Below are 14,719 nucleotides of genomic sequence, written 5' to 3'. Positions count from 1 at the left end.
AGGGCACCCCGCGCTCGCCGGTGACTGGGTTCGGCCGAGCGCGGTGGTCAAACTTTCTCGCGCACTGAGGGGACCCGCCTCTAGATGTTTTGCCTTGTTCCGCGCCTTCTTTCCGGTCGGACGCTCTCCCTCCCCCCCGCCGGAGGCCCTGAAAACAAAGGCCTCCGACAATGCCCGCGCACCTACGGCTCCCGGCACGCAGACGCAACTAGGGGGAGGGGTGGCGGCGGCGCCAGCCTTGGCCGCCCTCAGTGGTTTGGCGGCCTTGGAGGCGGGGCAGTTCTTACGAACATGCCCCACCTCCCTACAGGCATGGCACCGCACGCCGTCCGACGTCCAGAAGACGCGGTAGGCAGTCCCCTCGTGCACCACATTAAAATGCCCTTCCGTCGTGTCCTCCCGCGCCAGGACAACACGTGGCGCAGGCTGTTCTCCCTGAGGCCGAGCGGTATGGGGTTGATCCCCGACCTTACCTCCCCCAGTTGGTGTAGGTGAGGGAGGAGGAGCTCAGCGGGAACAAAGGGCGGGACGTTCGAAATGATGACCCTCTGCGCGGTGGCCTTGAGAGGGTCCACCGGCAGGAACGTCCCGCCCACCGTGAGCCCCTTTTCGAGGGCCAGGGACACCGCCCGCTCCGACCCCAGGAAGAACACAGCCTTCCCAGACATCTTGGAGGCTGCAACAATGGCTGAGGGGCCGACTACCCCAGCCATCGCCCGCACGCACTCCTCGATGCTCATTGTGGGGTGAGTGTAGCTCTTGACCCCGTGTTTCCTGGTTATGAGTCTGAATGGTGGCAGGGCAGCGGGTGGCGCAGGAAGTGCCGTGGAAGCGGTCGCCACCTGCGCATATGGCCTTGCTGGCCCTGCCACCGGCGTGGATGGGGTCGCCATCACGGGGTCCCTTTAAGGGCCACACCTACCCCAAAGTCACAGGCCTTAATGGTCTTAATTGGCCTCTTATAATAAGACTGAGCAGAGGAGCTCTTAACGAGGCACACCTCTCCCCTAGTTGGCAATTGGGGAGGGGCCTTGCTCCCTCTGCTCAGTTGTCTCAATTGTTTTGTTTTTTTTCCAATTTGGGAGGAAGGGCTCTCAGAGAGAGAGGGGAGAAACAGAGAGTAACAGAGAATGAGAGAGGGGGGTGGGAAGGGGGGGGAACTGCGAAGGCAGGTCTCCCCTCGCAGCTGTGGGTGGGTGCAATCCCCAGAGGGCAAAACACAAATAGTCTTTGGGGTGGTCTTCGGGTGAGGGGAGAAGATGTCTTCACCTGGAGCAGCTAGAGCCACCCAGGCACACACTCCCAACGATGTTTAATGGGTGATTGAAGAAATCTTCAGCCTGGTAGCTCCAGCTAGGCTAGGCAATGGGGGGGGGGGTTCAATTGTGTGTGGGGCCTAGTTATAAGCAAGGCCCCCACACACACTATCCACACACACACACCTCCCGCGATGTTCCAGCCCTCAGTGGTCTTCTTTCCTCCCCCCACCGATACAACAAAGTCTATTGGGGACTGCACCAATATACCCACCTGTAGAATAGTAGAGTGTCCCTCCTTCCACACTGGATGTTGTTGTTGGTATTTCCCCCTCTCTCCAACTCTTTGTAGAATGGAAAAAGATGTTGAAAGATTTCTGTTTTCCTCCTCTTCCACTGGGTGAAAGTTGGTGGTGAAGCCCCTTCCTTCCTTCTCTTCCTGGGCTGTTCTCAGGGCTCTCCAGGCCTTCCAAGGCAGGAGCTAAGGTTGGTAGCTGCTCCTCTCACTGCAGCTCAGCTCCAACTGTGCAGGACACACCTCCACTGCTCCACAATTGGCCCTTGTGCATGAAACTCTTTTTGGAGTTTATCTGCAAAACAAAAAAACATTAAACCGTGCCACCCGACCTGGGTGACACACCAGACATTTACAAGGCCCTTTTTTTTTTCTCCTTTTTTTTTTGTGTTTTTCTTTTCTTTTTTTTTTGGGCACTAAAATCACAATTTTTCCCCAGTGCCCCCTATAAAAGGGAAGGGGACACTAAAAGCACCGGCAATTAAATCAAATTAAACTTTAAAACGTAAAATCAAATTAAAATTTGGTTGCCGGGCGTGATGATGCACTCCAGTCCCTCCGGTGCCCACCTCTTGCGGAAGGCCGCGAGCGTACCGGTGGACACCGCGTGCTCCATCTCCAACGACACCCTGGACCGGATGTAAGAGCGGAAGAGAGGCAGGCAGTCAGGTTGAACGACCCCCTCGACCGCCCGCTGTCTGGACCGGCTGATGGCACCCTTGGCCGTGCCCAGGAGCAGTCCTACGAGGAGGCCTTCGGACCTACCCACTCCCCTCCGCACAGGGTGCCCAAAGATCAGGAGAGTGGGACTGAAGTGCAGCCAGAATTTCAGGAGCAGCCCCTTCATATAATGGAACAGGAGCTGCAACCTCGTGCATTCAATAAAAACATGGAACACGGACTCCTCCAGACCGCAGAAATTGCAGGCGGCCTGGGAGTCCGTGAACTGGCTTAAAAATTTATTGCACGGCACTGCTCCGTGCACCACCCTCCAGGCCAAGTCCCCGATGAATAGTGGGAGGACCCCTGCGTAGAGTGCCCTCCATCGGGGACCCCCGCCTCCTCTGGACGGCAGGATGGTACGCCATGGCGTGTCCGGACGGCAGGCGAGGATGGCAAAGTTGAGAGTGTGCAGGAGCAGCCCGTACAGGAAACCCCTCCGCGCGGAACTGAAGGGCACGGAGGGGATTTCCCCGAGGCGGCTCAAGTTGTGAGGCGCCGGCCCCCGAGGGAGGTTCCGGGGTTTGGCGCCAATGAGGAATTCCGTCCGGACGGGGGTCAGTTCGGACGGGATCTCCCCACGTGCTTGAGCCTCCTCGATGCACCTAACGGAGTCAGGGCCCAGAGCTGTTTTTAGCGACTCGATGGCATCGGCCGCATGGCGGACGTTGGCAGAATTTAGGCCCGGCGCCAGCGTGTCTGGCGCCATCCAGCCCGCTCCTCCGCCATCGAACAGGTCCCTGACCCTGGTCACCTCACCAGCCACAGCCCTCTCTTCCGACCGCCACATGAAACCTCGGCCGTGGAGGTACGGATTCCCGAGCAGCGGCTCCTGCAGGACGGCCGCCACTCCAGCCGGCGGAGAGCTGCGCTTGGTGGAGACTTTGTTCCAGACCCTGATGAGTTCCCTGTAAAAGACAGGCAGCTCCCGGAGGGCGGTCCTGACACCCCCCAAGTTCACAAACAGGAGCTGCGTGTCGTAATTGAGGTCGCGCTGCTGGCGGAAGAAATACATCGCCAGAGCACACCACCTAGGAGGGGGCTCGACGTAAAGGTATCTCTGCAGGGTCTGAAGACGGAAAGTCGCGAGCTGGGCGCTGACGCACACCAATGACTGACCGCCCTCCTCAAGCGGGAGACTCAAGACCGCAGCAGAGACCCAGTGCTTCCTGTTGTTCCAGAAGAAGTCCACCAGCTTCTTCTGTATCTTGGCGACAAACGCAGGGGGAGGGGTCAAAGTGACCAGCCGGTACCACAACATTGCGGCCACCAGCTGGTTTATGACTAGCGCTCGACCCCTGTAGGACAGCACTCGGAGCAGTCCTGTCCAGCGCTCTAGGCGAGCGGCGACCTTGGCCTCCAGCTCCTGCCAGTTCGCCGGCCAGGCTCCCTCGTCGGGGCTAAGGTAGACTCCCAGATAGAGGAGATGGGTCATGCTCCAGGCAAAAGGCCTGAGCTCCTCCGGCAGGGAGTCCACCCGCCACTGACCCACCAGGAGTCCGGAACAATTCTCCCAGTTGATCCTGGCGGAGGACGCGGCCGAGTAAATCTCCTGGCACTCACGCATCCTCCACAGGTCAGCGGGATCCTCTACCGCGAGGAGCACGTCATCGGCGTAAGCCGAGAGGACGACCTCCACGCCCGGCCCTTGCAGAGCCAGTCCCGTCAACCTCATCCGCAAGAGACGCAGGAAAGGCTCCACGCAAACGGCGTATAACTGGCCGGACATGGGGCATCCCTGGCGCACCCCTCTCCTAAAGCGAAGGGGCGCCGTCAAGGACCCGTTAACCTTAATCAGACACTCCGCGGCGGCGTACAAAAGTCGGATCCGGGCGACGAAATGCGTCCCAAACCCGAAAGCGCGCAGAGTTCCGAGCAGATAGTCGTGATCCACCCTGTCGAACGCCTTCGCTTGGTCGAGGGATAGGAAGGCGACCGACAGACCAGCCTCCTGGGAACAATGGATGAGGTCCCGGACCAGATGGATGTTATCGTGGATTGTCCGGCCCGGGACCGTGTAGGATTGGTCGGGGTGGATCATGTGGTCCAGCACGGCACCAAGGCGAGCAGACATCGCCCTGGTGAAGATTTTGTAGTCCGTGCTGAGGAGGGAGACCGGGCACCAGTTCTTAAGGAGGCGGAGATCGTCCTTCTTAGGCAGCAGGACGATGACTGCCCTGCACCAAGAGAGGGGCATCTCCCCGGTCGCCAGACATTCCCCCAGGACCCGCGCGTAGTCACCCCCCAGGATGTCCCAGAACGCCCTGTGGAACTCCACGGTCAGCCCGTCCAGCCCCGGGGATTTTCACCTCGAAAGCCGGTCGAGGGCGCCGGTCAGCTCCGCCAGGCTTAGCGGAGCTTCCAGATTTTCGGCGCCCTCCGGGCTGACCTTCGGCAGGTACTCCCACAAAACTCTACGCGCTTCCTCGCTGGACGGATCCGGAGAGAACAGAGCCCCGTAATATTCACGGGCCCTGTTGTTGACGCCCTCCGGATCCGAGACGAGAGAGCCGTCGTCGGCCAGCAGCGTCAAGAGCTGCTTACGGACACTCTGCCTTTTTTCCAGCGAGTAGAAGAAGGGGGAGCCGCGGTCCAGATCTCGCAGGAACTGGATCCGCGACCTCACGAACGCGCCTCGGGACCCGACGAGCTGCAGGTCCTTCAGCGCGGCCTTCTTCGCTTCGTACACCGTCCGCAGGGCCGGGTCCTGGACGACTTGACCGAGACGGGATTCCAGGTCGAGCACCTCTTTTTCTAGGCGCCCGACTCTGGCCGCCCGCCTCTTGGTCGACTCCCTCGCGTACTCTTGACAGAAGACGCAGACGTGAGCCTTGCCCATGTCCCACCATAGCCTCAAGGAGGGAAAGCCCCCCTGCTTCCTTCTCCAGTCGGACCAGAATCGACGGAACGAGTCCTGGAACCGCACGTCCTCCAGCAGCTGGTTGTTAAAATGCCAGTACACGGACCCCCTCCCCGCGCGGAGCGAAGCGAGCTCCGCCCACACCAGGTGGTGGTCCGAACACGGCACCGGCCGCATGGAGGCCGCCGGAACGCAGGAAACGTACGCCCGAGACACGTAAAGGCGGTCGACTCTAGACCATCCTACTCCAGGCCTCACCCAAGTAAAGGCGCTGGGGTCGGGGTGGAGATTTCGCCAGACGTCCACCAAGTCGAAGGACCCGACCAGGTCCCTCAACTTCTCCATCGCCGTCATGCACTGCGGGGCACCGGAGCGGTCCCTCGCCTCGAGGGTGCAGTTAAAATCCCCCCCGAGGACAATGCAGTCGCCGACGTCGACGGAGCCAAGAAGAGCGGACACCTCTTCAAAGAAGCGCGTTTGCTGCGGGCCGGGCTGAGGGGCGTACACGTTCACGAGATGGAGCGGCACGTCCCCCAGGTGAACCGTTACGTGCAGCAAAGGGCCTGGCACGGGCTCCTCGACCCCCAAGATCTCCGGCTGAAAATGCGGGCCCAGCAAGATGGCCACTAGAAGTAGCGGTGAGGTGGCTCAAGCTGACCTCTCCTTGCCATTCCAGGAGCCACGTGGCTTCGTCTCCCGGAACGGTGTGGGTTTCTTGCAGGAAGCACACCGCATATTTCCCCTCCCGCAGGAGCGAAAAATTGTTAAATCTACGGCGTGCCTCTCTGCTGCCGTTGATGTTGAGGCTGGCTATGGTTATCTTCATGACTAGAGCATAGTGCAACCTCTACCTAACCTATTGTGGGGGAGGAGTGGAGTCGTTTGTTGACCTCCATTCCTTCAGCAGCCCAGCGAGGAACTTTTTGAGCCGGCGCAGCTCAAGGCCTTGAGCCTTTGATAAGGGCCCGCCCGCGGCCATGGTTTTAGCGGCGGCGCGGACGGACGCGACGAGCAGTCGCGGCTCGGACCATCTTTCCAGGGCCAGACAGGCTTGGTCGCGGCGACCCCGGCACTGGACCAAAAAGTCCCGGAGTTCCTCTGCGGGAATGAGGAGGGTCTCAGCGGCGGGCACGAGCAGATCCACCGCCTCACTGGCGATGGACTCGAGATCTTCACCCGCGTCCTCCACCGAGTCCCCGTCCCCCTCCGGGAGGTCGCCGCTAGCAGCCGGCCCGTCGACCGCACGAGGTACGGCAAACGGCCCGGCCGCTCCATCTGGCCCTGGCTCTGCCCCAATCCCACCCCCAGGATCGTCGGCAGAGGAGTCCCCACTGGGTTCTTTAAAAATTGGTGCTGGGTCGGGAAGCGACAGCGGAAGGGGTTCCTCCTCCGCCCCAGGAGCCGGGGAACACGGAGAGACCTGGTTTAGGAAGTTCTCCAGGTCCACCAAGTCCCTCAGCTCCAAAGTAGGGGGCGAGGGTTGTTGTTCTTCCCTCTCCCCGCCGCCACCCCCCGGCCCAGCGTGTGGATGTATCTTAAAATTGTTTGCAGTGTCAGTTTCTGCCGAGTCGAGCAAATCCCGGGGGAAGTTGGGTATTGGCTGGGCGGGCTCAGGTTCGGCCTTTTCGGCCCCGCCCGCCTCAGTCCCCGGGACGCTCGACCCGGCGGCTACGCATTCTTCCGCTGGCCCCACGCCCCCCACGACAGGCAGATCTTCCACGCCATCCCCAGGAGGCAGCGGCTGGGCAGCCTCGACTGCCTCACCCTCCCCGGGGACAGATTCCTCGCGCCTGCAGCGCAATTTGGGGGCGCTGGTGGGGGACGCGGGACACGTGGCGGGCACCGCCTCCTCCACGGAGGGATATTGTTCCCCCTCCGCCTCATTGGGACGGTGCCTCTTTTTGTTCCTGGGGGTGCGCGAAGGCAGGGAGACCTCCATGTCTGCCGAGGCCTCCCGCTCCGCCCCCCCCTTTTCTTTTTCTTGCCCGCGCCCGGGCCCCTCTGCGGTGTTGTTCAAGGGCTCGGGCACGGGCTCAGGGCACCCCGCGCTCGCCGGTGACTGGGTTGGGCCGAGCGCGGTGGTCAAACTTTCTGGCGCACTGAGGGGACCCGCCTCTAGATGTTTCGCCTTGTTCCGCGCCTTCTTTCCGGTCGGACGCTCTCCCTCCCTCCCGCCGGAGGCCCTGAAAACAAAGGCCTCCGACGATGCCCGCGCACCTACGGCTCCCGGCACGCGGACGCAACTAGGGGGAGGGGTGGCGGCGGCGCCAGCCTTGGCCGCCCTCGGTGGTTTGGCGGCCTTGGAGGCGGGGCAGTTCTTACGAACATGCCCCACCTCCCTACAGGCATGGCACCGCACGCCGTCCGACGTCCAGAAGACGCGGTAGGCAGTCCCCTCGTGCACCACATTAAAATGCCCTTCCATCGTGTCCTCCCGCGCCAGGAGAACACGTGGCGCAGGCTGTTCTCCCTGAGGCCGAGCGGTATGGGGTTGATCCCCGACCTTACCTCCCCCAGTTGGTGTAGGTGAGGGAGGAGGAGCTCAGCGGGAACAAAGGGCGGGACGTTCGAAATGATGACCCTCTGCGCGGTGGCCTCGAGAGGGTCCACCGGCAGGAACGTCCCGCCCACCGTGAGCCCCTTTTCGAGGGCCAGGGACACCGCCCGCTCCGACCCCAGGAAGAACACAGCCTTCCCAGACATCTTGGAGGCTGCAATAATGGCCGAGGGGCCGACTACCCCAGCCATCGCCCGCACGCACTCCTCGATGCTCATTGTGGGGTGAGTGTAGCTCTTGACCCCGTGTTTCCTGGTTATGAGTCTGAATGGTGGCAGGGCAGCGGGTGGCGCAGGAGGTGCCGTGGAAGCGGTCGCCACCTGCGCATATGTCCTTGCTGGCCCTGCCACCGGCGTGGATGGGGTCGCCATCACGGGGTCCCTTTAAGGGCCACACCTACCCCAAAGTCACAGGCCTTAATGGTCTTAATTGGCCTCTTATAATAAGACTGAGCAGAGGAGCTCTTAACGAGGCACACCTCTCCCCTAGTTGGCAATTGGGGAGGGGCCTTGCTCCCTCTGCTCAGTTGTCTCAATTGTTTTGTTTTTTTTCCAATTTGGGAGGAAGGGCTCTCAGAGAGAGAGGGGAGAAACAGAGAGTAACAGAGAATGAGAGAGGGGGGTGGGAAGGGGGGGGAACTGCGAGGGCAGGTCTCCCCTCGCAGCTGTGGGTGGGTGCAATCCCCAGATGGCAAAACACAAATAGTCTTTGGGGTGGTCTTCGGGTGAGGGGAGAAGATGTCTTCACCTGGCGCAGCTAGAGCCACCCAGGCACACACTCCCAACGATGTTTAACGGGTGATTGAAGAAATCTTCAGCCTGGTAGTTCCAGCTACCCCAGGCTAGGCAATGGGGGGGGGGGGGTTCAATTGTGTGTGGGGCCTAGTTATAAGCAAGGCCCCCACACACACTATCCACACACACACACCCCCCGCGATGTTCCAGCCCTCAGTGGTCTTCTTTCCTCCCCCCACCGATACAACAAAGTCTATTGGGGACTGCACCAATACACCCACCTGTAGAATAGTAGAGTCTCCCTCCTTCCACACTGGATGTTGTTGTTGGTCTTTCCCCCTCTCTCCAACTCTTTGTAGAATGGAAAAAGATGTTGAAAGATTTCTGTTTTCCTCCTCTCCCTCTGGGTGAAAGTTGGTGGTGAAGCCCCTTCCTTCCTTCTCTTTCTGGGCTGTTCTCAGGGCTCTCCAGGCCTTCCAAGGCAGGAGCTAAGGTTGGTAGCTGCTCCTCTCACTGCAGCTCAGCTCCAACTGTGCAGGACACGCCTCCACTGCTCCACATTTGGCCCTTGTGCATGAATCCCAAAAAGTTAGTTTGCAGGTGCAGCAGGTAATCAGGAAGGTGAATGGAATGTTGGCCTTCATTGCGAGAGGGATGGAGTACAAAAGCAGGGAGGTCCTGCTGCAACTGTATAGGGTATTGGTAAGGCCGCACCTGGAGTACTGCGTGCAGTTTTGGTGACCTTACTTGAGGAAAGATATACTAGCTTTGGAGGGGGTACAGAGATGATTCACGAGGCTGATTCCGGAGATGAGGGGGTTACCTTATGATGATAGATTGAGTAGACTGGGTCTTTACTCGTTGGAGTTCAGAAGGATGAGGGGTGATCTTATAGAAACATTTAAAATAATGAAATGGATGGACAAGATAGAGGCAGAGAGGTTGTTTCCACTGGTCGGGGAGACTAGAACTAGGGGACACAGCCTCAAAATACGGGGGAGCCAATTTAAAACCGAGTTGAGAAGGAATTTCTTCTCCCAGAGGGTTGTGAATCTGTGGAATTCTCTGCCCAAGGAAGCAGTTGAGGCTAGCTCATTGAATGTATTCAAGTCACAGATAGATAGATTTTTAACCAATAAGGGAATTAAGGGTTACGGGGAGCGGGCGGGTAAGTGGAGCTGAGTCCACGGCCAGATCAGCCATGATCTTATTGAATGGCGGAGCAGGCTCGAGGGGCTAGATGGCCTACTCCTGTTCCTAATTCTTATGTTCTTATGTTCTTATATTAATTCCTCAACTGACAAGATATGGGAAACGCTAAGTGCGAATTGGATCGATATTTGAGGGAGTGGGCAATTGAGAGAGATTGCGATGGGGGTCATCCTGTCTGACCCTGTTCCCTCTGTTGCTTGGCACCTTTTTGAAGGAGGTAAACGACACACCAACCATTGATGGGAATAGTTCTATTTGTGAAGCATGTGAGTTCAAAAAGTTGCCCTGGGTGAGGTGCAATGTTCCTCACCCCCTCTGCACACACCTGGAGGCTGACTGTCCGGCACTGAGCCCAATGCCTCCTGAAGCTATGCATGAGCCAGAGGATGGGACTTGTGAGGGTGATTCCCCGAGTCACTCAATTGTACCGGAGTTACCGGCCACTGAACAAGGGGCCGTGACCTTCAACCCTTTGGATTTAGTTAATCTTGGCAAGCTATCAATAGATACTGAATGTACATGTGTAAATATGCAAACAGCAAGCAAACAAGCCCAGGCCACCTGCAGCCAGTCAACTCTAACATACTTGCTTTTTGTGGTATACATCAATGATCTCGATTTGACTATAGGGAGTATGATTAAGAAGTTTGCAGATAACACTTGTTATATATGTATACTTGTATTTACTCTGTACAGCCACCAGAGGGCTCATTCCCCAGATTCCCAAGGGATCCCATAATCCCTTGGGAGCACAGGTATTTATGGAGGCTTCACAGGTTGGAGAGGCACTCTGGAGACCTGCCATAAAAGACTACGGTCACACTTTACTTTGAGCTCACAGTGTTCAGTCTGACTCTTTCTCCATACACAACAACTGGCGATGAGATACAGACAGCGAACCTAAAGATTCAGAGAACAGCGGGCATCCTGGAGAAATTCTCGGAGGGAGATGATTGGGAAACTTTTGTGGAGCGACTCGACCAATACTTCGTGGCCAGTGAGCTGGATGGGGAAGAGAGTGAAGGGCGATCCTCCTCACCATCTGTGGGACACCAATATATGGCCTCATGACGAATCTGCTCACTCCAGCGAAACCCACGGAGAAATCATACGACGATTTGTGCACAGTGGTCTGAGAGCATTTGAACCCGAAGGAAAGCGTCTTGATGGCGAGGTACCGGTTCTACACCAAAAAAAGGTCTGAAGGCCAGGAAGTGGCGAGTTATGTCGCCGAGCTAAGACGCCTTGCAGGACATTGCGAATTTGAAGGCGATTTGGAGCACATGCTCAGAGACTTTTTCGTACTTGGCATTGGCCACGAAACCATACTTCGCAAACTTTTGACTGTAGAGGCCCCAGCCTTGAGTAAGGCCATAGCGATAGCCCAGGCGTTTATTGCCACTAGTGACAGTACGAAGCAAATCTCTCAGCACACAAGTGCTGCTGCAAGTACTGTGAACAAAGTGATGTTGTTTTCGAATCGTAACGTACAGGGCAGGTCACACATACCTGCAGCTACACGTCCGCAGATGTATTCATGCAGATTCAAAGAGTACGTTTGCAAGGGCTGTGGAACAATGGGACACCTCCAACGAGTGTGTCCTCCAACAACCTGCAAACCACCATGTTGCAGAGGAGCACAGATCCATGGAGGATCACAATGAACCAGAGTCTCAGATCAAGGAGGCAGAGGTACATGGGGTGCACACATTCACCACAAATTGCCCCCCAATAATGCTGAATGTTGAACTAAATGGACTCCCGGTGTCAATGCAGCTGGACACGGGCGCGAGCCAATCCATCATGGGCAAAAAGACTTTCAAAAGGTTGTGGTGCAACAAGGCCTCAAGGCCAGCCTTAACTCCAGTTCGCATGTAATCAGCAGTGCTACCGTAAAGGTCTCCTACTACGGAGCGGTGCACAAGCTACCAGTCTGAGTGGTAGCGGGCGATGGTCCCACACTGCTCAGCAGAAGCTGGCTGGGAAAGATACGCTGGAACTGGGGCGATGTCCGAGCGCTATCGCCTGCTGACGACACTTCGTGTACCCAGGTCTTAAACAAATTTCCTTCGCTGTTTGAACCAGGCATCAGGAAATTCCAAGGAGCAAAAGTGCAGATCCATTTAATTCCGGGGGCGCGACCCATCCATCACAAGGTGAGAGCAGTACCGTACATGATGAGAGTAAGGGTAGAGATTGAACTAGACCGGCTGCAAAGAGAGGGCATCATTTCCCCGATCGAGTTCAACGAGTGGGCCAGTCCTATCATCCCAGTCTTCAAGGGAATCTGTGGCGATTACAAAGTAATTATCAATCGTTTCTCCCTGCAGGACCAATACCCATTACCAAAGGCTGATGACCTCTTTGCAACGCTGGCAAGAGGAAAGACGTTCACGAAGCTGGATCTGACTTCAGCCTACATGACACAGGAACTGGAGGAATCATCGAAGGCCCTCACTAGCATCAGCACGCACAAAGGTCTTTTTTTATATAACAGATGCCCGTTTAGAATCTGATCGGTGGCGGCGATATTCCAGAGAAATATGGAATGCTTACTGAAGTCGGTCCCGCACACCGTGGTCTTCCAGGACAACATCTTGGTCATAGGTCGGAACACAGTCGAGCATCTGTAGAACCTGGAGGAGGTTCTTAGTCGACTCAACCGCGTGGGGCTCAGGTTAAAATGCTCGATGTGCGTTTTCCTGCTGCCTGAAGTGGAGTTCTTGGGAAGGAGGATTGCGGCGGACGGCATCAGGCCCACCAACGCGAAGACGGAGGCAATCGAGAACGCACCGAAGCCACAGAACGTTACGGAGCTGCGGCCTTTTCTGGGACTCCTGAACTACTTTGGTAACTTCTTACCAGGTCTCAGCACACTGTTAGAACCACTGCATGTCTTATTACCAAAAGGGGACGAATGGGTTTGGGGCAAAAGCCAAGAAAATGCCTATGCAAAAGCAAGAAAATTGTTATGCTCAAACAAATTGCTTGTGTTATATGATCCATGTAAGCGTTTGGTACTAGCATGTGATGCGTTGTCATATGGTGTCGGGTGTGTATTGCAACAAGCTAATGATTTTGGGAAACTGCAATCGGTTGCTTATGCATCCAGAACACTGTCTAAGGCTGAGAAAGCCTACAGCATGATTGAGAAAGAAGCGTTAGCGTGTGTCTATGGGGTAAAGAAAATGCATCAGTACCTGTTTGGGCTAAAATTCAAATTGGAAACTGACCATAAACCACTTATATCTCTATTCTCCGAGAGTAAAGGAATAAATACCAACGCATCGGCCCGCATCCAGAGATGGGCGCTCACGTTGTCCGCATACAACTACACCATCCGCCACAGGCCAGGCACAGAAAACTGCGCCGATGCTCTCAGTAGGCTGCCATTGCCCACCACCGGGGTGGAAATGGCTCAGCCTGCAGATCTAGCCATGGTTATGGAAACATTTGAGAGTGAGCAATCACCCGTCACTGCCCGGCAGATCAAAACCTGGAAAAACCAGGACCCCTTATTATCTCTAGTCAAAAGCTCTTTGCTTCACGGGAGCTGGTCCAGTGTCCCAGTGGAAATGCAGGAAGAGATAAAGCCGTTCCAGCGGCGCGAAGATGAAATGTCTCTACAGGCAGACTGTCTTCTGTGGGGCAATCGAATAGTGGTCCCCAAGAAGGGCAAAGAAACCTTCATCAATGACCTCCACAATACCCACCCAGGCATCGTAATGATGAAAGCGATAGCCAGATCCCACGTGTGGTGGCCCGGTATCTATGCGGACTTAGAGTCCTGTGTTCACAGATGTAATACATGCTCGCAGTTAAGTAATATACCTAGGGAGGCGCCACTAAGTTTATGGTCTTGGCCCTCCAAACTGTGGTCTAGGGTACACGTCGACTATGCAGGCCCGTTCTTGGGTAAAATGTTCCTTGTGGTTGTAGACGCGTACTCCAAGTGGATTAAATGTGAGATAATGTCGGCTAGCACGTCCGCTGCCACTACTGAAAGCCTGCGGGCCATGTTTGCCACTCACGGCCTACCCGATGTCCTGGTGAGCGACAACGAGCCATGTTTTACCAGTGCTGAGTTCAAAGAATTCATGACCCGTAATGGGATTAAACATGTCACATCTGCCCCATTTAAACCAGCGTCCAATGGTCAGGCAGAAAGAGCAGTGCAAACCATCAAGCAAGGCTTGAAGAGGGTAACTGAAGGCTCACTGCAGACTCGCCTATCCCGAGTCCTGCTTAGCTACCGCACGAGACCCCACTCACTCACTGGGATCCCACCTGCTGAACTGCTCATGAAAAGAGCACTTAAGACAAGGTTCTCATTAGTTCACCCTGATCTACATGAACAGGTAGAGAGCAGGCAGCTTCAACAAATTGCGTACCATGATAGCGCAAATGTGTCACGCGAGATTGAAATTAATGATCCTGTATTTGTATTAAATTATGGACAAGGTCCCAAGTGGCTTCCCGGCACTTTTGTGGCCAAAGAGGGGAGCAGGGTGTTTCGGTTCAAACTTTAAATGGACTCATTCACTGGAAACACTTGGACCAAATCAAACTCAGATTCATGGACTATCCTGAGCAACCCACCTTGGACCCTACCTGTTTTGATCCCCCAACATACACACCAGTGGCAACCGGAACCACGGTTGACCACGAAGCAGAACCCATCATCCACAGCAGGCCAGCAGGGCCCAACACACCAGGCAGCCCAGCAAAGCCAGCTGCACAGCAGCCCAGCAAGGACCCAACAAATGATTCAACAACACCAGCTTTTAACCAGGGCCCCAAATCGACTCACATTGTAAATAGTTACACTATTGACTTTGGGGGGGGGGGTACTTTGAGCTCACAGTGTTCAGTCTGACTCTTTCTCCATACACAATAACACTAAAATTGGCTATGTGGTTGATAATGAAGAGGAAGTCATGGGCTGCAGGAGGATATCAATCTAATGGTGAGGTGGGCAGAATAGTGGCAAATGGAATTTAATGCAGAGAAGTGTGCTAATAAGGAAAGTGTACACACATTAAACGGTAGGTCACTTAGAAGTGTAGAAGAACTAAGGGACCTTGG

This window comes from Pristiophorus japonicus, chromosome 3 (assembly GCF_044704955.1).
Source record: "Pristiophorus japonicus isolate sPriJap1 chromosome 3, sPriJap1.hap1, whole genome shotgun sequence".
NCBI classification, from domain to species: domain Eukaryota; kingdom Metazoa; phylum Chordata; class Chondrichthyes; family Pristiophoridae; genus Pristiophorus; species Pristiophorus japonicus.
Note: the sequence above shows the minus strand (reverse complement) of the source record.